Source organism: Trichosurus vulpecula, chromosome 2, assembly GCF_011100635.1.
Source record: "Trichosurus vulpecula isolate mTriVul1 chromosome 2, mTriVul1.pri, whole genome shotgun sequence".
NCBI classification, from domain to species: domain Eukaryota; kingdom Metazoa; phylum Chordata; class Mammalia; order Diprotodontia; family Phalangeridae; genus Trichosurus; species Trichosurus vulpecula.
In genome coordinates this window covers 11,432,300-11,442,157 of record NC_050574.1, presented here as the reverse complement: position 1 = coordinate 11,442,157, position 9,858 = coordinate 11,432,300, and the positions used below count along the sequence as shown (strand labels likewise).

Genomic DNA, 9,858 nt, shown 5'->3' with positions numbered 1-9,858 from the left:
TAGGATACAATTACTGCTATATTGAATTGGGGTTATTGGTTCTGGGATTTGATCCTCTGGTGTCTAAATAAATATTTTACTTCTGCTTTCTATACAGAGTCTCCTATACTTTGCATATTCATGGTCACCATCTATATCATGAATCTTGCCTTATTGATACAAGCCCTTGCAGAGACAGAGCCCTGCAGGGACTGAGGCTGTTTTCTCAATTTTGTCTGTGACTGCTGAGAACAATGGGAGCTACAGCTTTATTTACTGCAGGACGACAGCCCCCCTACAGGGGGCCTTATCCCAGCAAGACCTTGGAGCTGGATGTGCCTTGTGACTGGAGATGGGAAACCCCCAATGTGGGGGCCCACAGAGCTGTGGGGACAGCACAAAATCCTGGGAATTCTGAAGAGGTGATTTGTTTGGGGGGGATGATGGAGGAGACCCTGGGACCCTCTTCTATTCTACACGGACTCAGCTTTGGGCCCCAGCTTAGTGGGGGTGTTCTCAGGTCAAGGCAGGCCTCAGACAAGAAAGTGAGAACAGATGAAAGACTGTTGTTTCCCCTCTTACTAAATGATTGTGGAGAGGGGAGGCCTAGAAATGACACCAGAACTTGACTTCTTGTACCCTTTTTCCCTCAGGATGACTTCCTAAGCCCACTCTGTGGGCTCAACCTGGTCTCGTGGTGGCCCCAGGAGCCACTCTCTAGTGCTCAGGGCCCAAGCTGTCTTCTTTTGAAGAGGTGACTTTCACTCTGTGGAAGTCTGGGATCCAGGAACATTACAGCAGCACATCTCTGGAGCAGCTTCGCCCTCCCTTCTGTGAGACCCAAGGACACTGGGAGCTACAGCTGTACTTACAGGGAATGGACAGTATCTGTTAGAGGATCAGAGCCCGGTGAGGTGCTGGAGCTGGTGGTGACAGGTGAAGGGTGTGTGTGAGTCCCAGAATAACTCTGAAGATGATCCTCCTGCTCTCTGCCCAGCCAGGGGCCTCACAGAAACAAGGCCTGGTCGCTACACAACCAGCTCTGCTGTTGGCCCTGGCAGGATTCTGGGGTCTTGGAAGACTTGAGGCATTTCTATTGTGATCTAGAATCTGGGGAAGAAAGGTGATGGTGGGGACTGAGTTGGGTGTTGAGGAGAATCACAGAGACTCAGACCTGAAAGGGGCCTTGGGGCTTCTTGAGGCCAAGCCCTCCCATTACCGATGAGCAAATTGAGGCCCAGAGAGAGAGAAGGACTTGTCCTGGGTCACACAAGTGACTGAGCCTGGAAATGAGCCTGAGCCTTCTCCCTCTTAGACCATGGTTTGATCCCAGGTTTTAGGCTGATCCCTCGGCCTGTCTGAGGTAGCCTAGATGAAAATGGAAGGGTCATGCCCTTCCCTCCCATGAGTCATCACATGGATGAGACCATAGGTTGGGGGAGCTCCCTCGAATGTGAAAGTCCCCTTAGATTCCTAGCTCTCTACAGCTAGAAATGTATGAGTGATCTTCTGGTCAAACTCCTCATTTACAAATTAAAAAACTGAGGTGCATGGGCAGCTACATGGCTCAGTGGACAGAATGTTTGTCTTGGAGTTAGGGAGACTCATCTTCCTGAATTCAAATCCCCACTCAGACACTTATTAGCTTTTTGATGCCAGGCAAGTTACTTAACCCTGTTTGCCTCAGTTTCCTCCTTTGTAAAATGAGTGGAAAAGGAAGTGGGAAACCAGTGCAGTATCTTTGCCAGGAAAACCACAAATGGATTAATGCAGAGTTGGACATGGCTGAACAATAAATGAACAACCAAACTGAGACTCAGCCAGGGCAAGTGAATGGACCATGGTCACACAGGGACTCAGAGGCAGAGCAGGCCTTGACCAGGTGCCATGACTCCCCAGCCCCCTGTTCTTCCTCTCTCAGGATCTCTTCCCAGGCCTTCCCTCTCAGCCCTCCCCAGCCTTGTGATCAAGCCCAGGACGAATGTGACTCTCCAGTGCTGGCAGCCCCCTTAGACATTCCTCAGTGGCCTGATATTCACTCTGCTGAAGGTGGAGACCCCTCAACCCTTGCAGAGCCAGAGCCCAGCTGGGACCTCACCTGACTTTCCCTTCCTCTCTGTGATGGACCAGGATGCTGGCAACCACAGCTGTGTCTACAATTGGAAGATGGCTCCATATGGGGTGTCTGAGCCCAGTGAGGGCCTAGAGATCTGGGTGACAGGTGAGGATGTGTCTAGGTCCCCAAGGCATAAAGCAGAGATTTGGCATTCGAGCCTGATTGGCAGGACAGGAATTCAGATAAGTTATATTGTTCTGGGCTCTTTTGACCATCAAGAAGTAGAGGTTGGGGCAAGGTCTGAGCATCCCTGAGGAAGGGGAGAGCAAAGTTGGAAGGGTGGATCATCTCAGGTACTGCTCCAAGCTCAAGGGACAATGAAGGAAGGAAGAAACACCTCCCTGTTTCAAGGCAGGCCCAGAGAACTTCTGAGGTATAGCATCCATGCCTCTCCAGGGAAGGAGACATTGGGCAAGGATTGACTCAAGAGCCAAAGGAAGTGAGAGCTGATGGTCAGGGAGTTATTTAGGGCCCTCCCAACTCTTCTTTCCCCCATGCCCCACCCCCATTACAATTAGGCAGGGCCCTTGAGGGTCTCTGGACTCTGCTTAGTTTTCCAGATGCGTTCCCCAAGCCTTGCCTCTCAGCCTGGCCTGAGTCAGAGGTGACCTCAGGAGCCAATGTGACCCTCCTGTGTCAGGGGCCCTAATGGAGTAGTAGCTTCGTTCTATATAAGGATGGATATAAGAAAATGCTGCCAAGCATGGATGATGCCCAAGATGGGGCCAAGTTCTTCCTGACTCATGTGACCTCAAGGTACTCTGGCAATTACAGCTGCAGCCACCAGCTGCTCACCAACAGAAGTCTCTGGGCAGAACACAGTGATCCCCTCCTGCAGCTCACAGTGAGAGGTGAGAAGGTCCTAAGACCCACTAGAGGGCACCAAAAACCACTACCTCCCTCAGCCTCTACAAAAAAATGAAATCAAGGTCTTAGCTCTGGCTGAGAGACACTGGATAAGAAACATCAGTAACCTTCACATTTTCCTCAATTCCAGGCCCATAGAGACCAAGGCTGTGAGCTGGGAGATGAGGCTTCCCCCCATACTTCCCCGTGACCCACATATCTCTATTCTGCTTGCTGGGTTTCTCAGTCTAGTTCCAAGGGATAAGCCTATTCTGAGCAGCATTTGTGCCAAACTGTTTGATGCTGGTGGAGATGGGTGGCTTGGGAGGCAGATAAGAGGAGAAAACACAGGGGCAATTTCAGGGGCAAAGTGAGGGTCCCCTAAGGACAGTGATTTATGAAGATTCTTCTCTCTCCACCATTGCAGGTTCAGAGCCCAGTAACACCCTCATTATCATCTTCAGCTGTGTTTCCTTCCTCCTCCTCCACTGCCTTCTCTTGCCGGCAATCCTCTGCCAAGGATCTATCCCTATGGGTGAGTCAGAGTTGTACACTTTAGTGTCTTAAGTAATAGAGATATGAAAGGACTGGGACCTCTATATCCTCACTGGAAACCTTCCCTGACCTTCTTCCCTTCCCATGTGTCTTTCCTCAGGTTCTTCACAAGGAGAGAGCCCAAGGAGGTAAGGAGACTCAGCTTCTCTTTCCATAGTCCCCTGTTCCTTCCTTGCCATGTAACCGCAGACCCTCTGCATTGGACAGAGATTCTGGTGAGGGGAACATGGTCACAGAGTCTTCCAGGGTGAACTCCATCCCTTTGTCCTATTTCTTCCTTCTCTCCCTGTTGCAGGTCTCTTTGTTGCTCTTGTTTCTCTTGGAGTACCTGCCTGTCCCATCAGCATGAGGCTCCCAGAGAGGAGACCCTGTGTAAGTTACCTGGGCAGGAAGGGGGTATGATAATGGGTCAGTGGGAGGAGATTGTGGAGGGGAATCCTGGTCTTGGGAGCTATGGGAATAATGGAAACGTCCCCCCCGCCCCACCTCAGATACAGAAACAGCCAATGAGAGACCAAGAGAACCATCGGTGAGTTGGCCCATCCTGTCGTCCACCTCTAGGACCCTGTTTCATTCTTGATTCCAACCTTCCCTGACAGGCTCTAGGCCTAGACTTGCACCCCTTCTAATTACTTACTTGATTTTTTTCTTCAAGTCACCCAATGCAGATCCTCTGAACTGGGGATCCCTTAATTAATTTGGGTAATTTATCAAATATTCCAATAACTGTACTTCAATATCATTCATTTCCTTTATAATCCTATAGAGTTCATTTCATGGAATTAAAGATATGAGACTGAGAAGGCGTCCATAGCTTCCATCAGATAGGCTGTCAAAGCATTCATGATACACCAATAGATTAAGAACTCCTGCTCCGAAGTCACTCACTGTTCGCTTAACCTTGTATTTCTCCTTCAGGTCCTCATGGCTGAAGGCCCCCAGGGAATAAGCTATGCACAACTTAACATGAGAACCTGGAATAAGAGGAAATCCAACCCCACAGAGAAACCCCCAGAGCCCACACTCTATGCCACTGTGTCTGGGGACTGAGGTCACCTTTCCCAAAGGAATTCTCTCCATTTCTCTCTTCTCCCATGTTCTCTCCTAACCCTCATCCCCTAGTTCATTTGTTCTCTAATAGATCTTCTCCACATTACCATCACTGAGGAGCCATGATGTCTATTGGGGTTTTACATTGGGGTCTAGAGTTGTGCAAAACAAGTGCATCCAACTGTAATGATGAGAAACTCACAAAATACACACAGAGTAGAAGGGGAGTAATAATCTCAAAGGAGAAAACACTAGTAGTGGTGAGGACCAGGAAAGGCCTTCTACATTAGATGGGATTGGAGTTAAGTTTTAAAGGAAACCAGGCAAATTAAGAGGCAGATTAGAGGAAGGATAACATTCCAGGCACGAGGGACAGCCACCACCGAGGCATGGCGTTAGTAGACTTTTGTGTGCGAGGATAATAATTCAGCCAGTGTAGATGGCTCGTAAAGTGAGTGAAGGGAAAGGAAGTATAAGAAGGAAAAGGAGGGAGCCACCAAGGCTCATCCCCTCACTGCCATCCTACACTTATCCCTCAAACTCACCCCATGTATCCAGTCTGGTGTGAAGTCTTGTGTTTTCCAGCTTCTTATCATCTAGAGTATATGTCCCCCTTTCTGCAATCACACAGCGATTACCCTGAGGCTCATCTCATGCTTGGATTATTGTATGGCCTGCTGGTGGGTCTGCCTGCTACTAGTCTCTCCTGTTGCACTCCATCATCCACTCAGCCCCCAAATTGATGTTTCTAAAGTGCAGGTCTGACTATGTCAACTGCACATCAATAAATTGCATTTGCTCTCTATAAATTCTAGGATTAAATATGAAATTATCTGTCATTGAGAGCCCTTCATAATACCCTCCACTACCTCTCAAGTCTTCTTACACTTTATGCCCCCTCTCACACCCTTGGCTTTGGATCATTTACTGATATTTGGGTGGTCTGGTACCACTCCCCAACCAACCATCATTAAAGACATTAGTACTTGAGAGGACAATTAATATCACTTTTATCCACTTAAGTGTGGTGAAAATGTACATGAGGACTCCTGAACCAATCCACACCAGTGATGTTTATTTCATGTATATGTATGTATGTATTGTTTCCTTAGTGAATATAAGAGAATAAAAGCACGGACTGTTGCCTTTTGTGTCTTTGCATCCCCGGGGCTTGCCCAGTTCCTGGCAAGGTCTAAGTTTTTAATAAATGTGTGACTGATTGTTGGATTAACTGGTCCTTTTGAGTTTGAGAGGCCTAGGAGATAATTCAGTTTGAGATGTCCAGGAGACTTATTACTTGCTAACTAGATAAGGAGGTATTTGCAGAGAGATGAACACTCAGCCCATGACAGCTGATGAGTTCTGTGTGCAGTCATCTTTTTATTGTATTATGCTATGGAATGCTTAGCATAGTACAATACATTGTATTGCACATTGCACAGACCTCCCACCCTCACATCAAAGTCAACTGCAAGTCATGTCATCATCTCCATGATGTCACAGTCCTCTTTTATGGAATGCTTGCTTTATTCCATAAATTAAAAGTTAAAAAGGAAATCCATAAAAAAGATTACCAAGTGGGAAAACTTCAAGATAAAAGAGAAGAAGATCTCAGTTTGCTCATGGCTCCCACCAAAGCAGGAGTCTCTTGGAATGTAGGCTCAATGGAGAATTCAGGGAGGGGCCAAGGAAGGATGAGGCACAGATGAGGAAATAACCCACAGTTCTACCCCTGCTCTTGTGAAGAGATGGGCAGATTGGTGATAATTGTCTGAGTTCCCTGTCAATATCTGTTGTTCATATCCTTGTAAATACTTTCCTGCTGGTCACTGCAGAGTTTTTATTGTGCACAGTTATGTTTGCTTTATGCTTTGGACTATGGACTCTGGGCAAAATTGTTCATATTTTTCTAATTATTTTGAGCTTAGACACACAGTCACACATCAAAATGAGGGTATTTCCATATGCACAACAGAACACAAAAAGAGGATTGTGCATCTAAGAATTTTCATGTCTTACCTTTTGCTCTTTTAAATATGTATGTATATATATGCATATATATGTACATGCATATATACATACACACATCCATGCATATATGTACACATACATATCTATATCTACCTATCTGCCATGTATTACTTTCAGATCTGCCCTGCTATATGTTCTTCCTCTTAAATTATCTTATATTCTCTTTTCTGCATTTAAATAGAATATATTAATGCCCTCCTTTCTTTTCCTCATTCCTACTCTTGTCAACCTTGGCTATATCCCAACCACCACCCAAATTTACAAAAAAGAGACCTATTCCCAAATAAACAAAATTAAAGAAAATGAATCAAGGTGATAGTCATGTCTAAAAATGTCTTTTTATTGTGTCTCAGTCAAGACATAGGTACCACGCTTCATCAGATGTGCACTGAAGGCATGATTAGTCATTGCATTGTTCAGAGTCCTTAAGATTTTCAAAGTTGTTTTTGTTTACAATATTGTTGTCCTTTTCCAAATTATTCTTCCGATTCTGATTCCTTCACTCTGCATCAGTTCATATTTTCCAGGATTCTCTGAGATCATTTCATTTGCATTTTCATATGGTGCAATACCATTCCATCTTTTTCATTTGCCATAATTGATGCAGCCATTCCCTGATTGTCTAAAGGACAATTTAGAACACCTCCTTAGATTCTTGTCCTTTTCTTTTTTCCCCTTTTAATCCCCTCTACGGGATTAAGAAAATAAGTTTGCTTTTCACTATTTCCCACTTACTCTTATCCTTCCTCTTACCCAACTCCACCTCAACTCTTGCTTATTTTTACATTAACTTATCTGCAGAGAAATGATCATTGAACCCATGAGATCTGATGTGGACCCTGAGAAGGAGGGAATCTAGAGAGAAAAGAGAAGAGGGCCTAGGTCATATCCCTGGGAACATAAAAAGATGGAGAGCTAGCCATGAATTTCAGCTGAGCCAGACAGTGGAAGAAGCAACCATAAAACTGAGTAGCATCTTACCAATCTGAGCTTGGAAGAGTCAATGTGGGCAGCAGAGGAGTTTGTCATAGGCTATGGGACCAAGGGGAACAATTCTAGGCCGCAGATGCTATGAGATCACTGGCCTAGGTGGGAACAACAACAAAAAGACAAAAAACAAACAAATACCCCCCACAAAACCACTTAACTAGATCAGCTACAAAAACTACTTGAACACACCTCTGCTCCTGCTCTTGGGGATTCAGTAATGCTGGCCACACCACCCACATATACATATTTCAGTTTCCATCACAGTGCAAGAGTATGTGTGAATGTAAACCACACTTTGGGCTGCTTCCCCAGATGGAGGCTACTACTTCTAGGTGTTGACAGGCTTGGTTTATGGGTGTGTACTCCCTACTATTAAAGGGCCAGAGTCTCCCATTGCCTCCTGGGCCACCTCCAGTCATCCTGATGAATATCTGGCCACTGGAACCAGATGGCTCTAAAGGAGAGAGTGAGGGTAGTGACCTTACACAGACCTCCCACCCTCACATCAAAGTCAACTGCAAGTCATGTCATCATCTCCATGATGTCATATTCCTCTTTGAGAATGAAGGATAAACACAAACAAATCTCAGGAGAACTTATGGGTATGCTTCCCTTCTAATAGTTAACTAGTAAAACTATAAGCTCAAGCAAAAGAGATTTTCTTAGATGATTTATCAAGGACAGTAATCACAGGGCATTTCCCTCCTATCCTTATGGAACACTTTCCCACAAACACATGCCCGGTGTGTGAGATGAGGGGGCACAGAATTAGAGTTGAATGGTAGTGAGGTACCTCACTGAGAGCACAGGTGGCCAAGGCTGTTCACTCCTCTGATGCTGGCAGGTCTCCAAGCTCATCCAAGGGCCCATTGATTAGATATTCCTACCACTCACTGAATCAATGACATCGAGGTAACTTTCTGCAGATTTTATTTATTCTCAGAGTGCAGGCTCATCTATTCAGGAAAGTAAGAGAAGCCAGAGCATCATCAGTTTCAGTAACATTATACAGCATGTGAAAACATAAGCAAAATAAAGAACCAAAATTGTACTGAAATCAGGACAGGAAGAAAAGTGTACACACATCAGAAGGGAGAGCTCAAGTCCCTGCCAGTGGGAGCTGTGGCTTGGTTCTCAACCCTGATTACACAAGAGGTAAGATGGAAACAGTGTCCTCTTCTTGTTTTAGTGATGGCAAAAACTCTTAGCCAGAGCTTCTTACCCATCATACTCTTTCTCATGTCATAGTCCCTGTGATTAGTGTCAGATTATACCTCTGCTGATCCTTGGGCCATAATCTTATGCATTTTTAAAAATTGCTTCTCAGGATAACTTCCCATATGTTTGTTGGTAGGAAATTCCAGCAATACATTAGGGCACTTGCTAAGTGCCATCGTAGAAACTTAATAAATGTTTATTTATTTGATTGATTACTGTCACTGTGTGACAGCTCTCTCCTGAAGAAATAAAATAATTAAGCAAAACTAACAATATGGTGACCTCATCTGATATTGCACATGATGTTCTGCAATCTATAGCATCCTCCTCTGTAAGAAAAAAAGTAGCAGAAATCTATTCTCATCCCCACAGTATTTTTAAAAGAAAAGAAGGAAAAAGCAAATTCACTGTTATTAACCTGAATAGTTACACGAAGAAGTCACTCCTTAGCTGTATGTACGTACATATGTGTATATATATATATGTATATGTAATACGTAGTATACACACGCACACACACACATATAGTGGATAGTAGTAGGTTTCATCGTCAGTCCTCATGAATTACTGTAGATGCTCACTGTGTTAATCAGAACTGAGTTTTTTTTAACGGTGATGTTGCCATTGCATAAATTGGTTCTCCTGATTCTTCATTGGCTTATACAAGTCCTCAAAACTGTTTAGTTTTCTAATGTTTTTGCTAGTTTAAATTATTCTAATTATGCTCTCTTTACTCCGCATCCATTCATATGAGTCTTTCCACTTTTTTTTTAAACTTCTATTTCCCAAGCATGGAGAGGGCGGAGCTGGTGGGAGAATAGATGGAGTGGCAGGGCCCTCCAGTTTGGAAGGAAGTGAAAGTTCTGAAGCTGAATCAGAGCCAGGGAGTGGGATGGGAAAAAGGGCGGGGGGAGGAAAGTGGTACAAATAAATAGAGGGGACACGGGCAGGCCACTCTGGCATGCGTGTGAAGAGGCAAATCTCGTGGCTTCGTGGTTGCTTGGAGGACCCACCAGGTGGGAGCAGGCAGCATGCTGCTGGGCATCTGTGACCTGATGCAGCTGGCATGACGC

At 45.1% G+C, this 9,858-nt stretch overlaps 1 pseudogene; it reads left to right on the top strand.

Moving 5' to 3' along the window:
* Positions 1-233: 233 nt before the first annotated feature.
* Positions 234-4,546, top strand: LOC118836226 (annotated as a pseudogene).
* The last annotated feature ends 5,312 nt before the right edge of the window (positions 4,547-9,858 follow it).